Source organism: Atta colombica, unplaced genomic scaffold (assembly GCF_001594045.1).
Source record: "Atta colombica isolate Treedump-2 unplaced genomic scaffold, Acol1.0 scaffold12, whole genome shotgun sequence".
Classification (NCBI taxonomy): Eukaryota; Metazoa; Arthropoda; class Insecta; order Hymenoptera; family Formicidae; genus Atta; species Atta colombica.
In genome coordinates, this window is record NW_017259206.1 from 3,057,474 (window position 1) to 3,057,765 (window position 292).

The 292-nt window shown below is 29.8% G+C and overlaps 1 protein-coding gene across 3 annotated transcripts in view; it reads left to right on the plus strand.

The window, feature by feature from the left end:
- Positions 1-292, plus strand: part of LOC108694404 (zinc finger and BTB domain-containing protein 6-like) — a 62,509-nt gene that overhangs the window by 39,963 nt on the left and 22,254 nt on the right. The window lies entirely within an intron of this gene.

The following is a 292-nucleotide window of genomic DNA, read 5'->3' on the forward strand; positions in this document are numbered from 1 at the left end:
AGAAAAGAAAGAATGGATCTTCTTTTGCATAATTTTGATGAAATCCCATCGTATCCAAACTTTTATCATCTACAATGAGAGTAATATTATGTAGTAAGTTCTAAACTGTAAGAAATTGACCAATCATATTCGATTATTTTCCTCACATTTGACTGTGATTGGTTGATTTCTTATGGCTTACAACTTATTACAATATTATTTTTTATGTAGGTAGTCTTTTAGAGAATCTCTAGATCGAACTAGAGAACCTATAGAATCTGGCCACAATTCTGTCAAAACAATAATGAGAAAG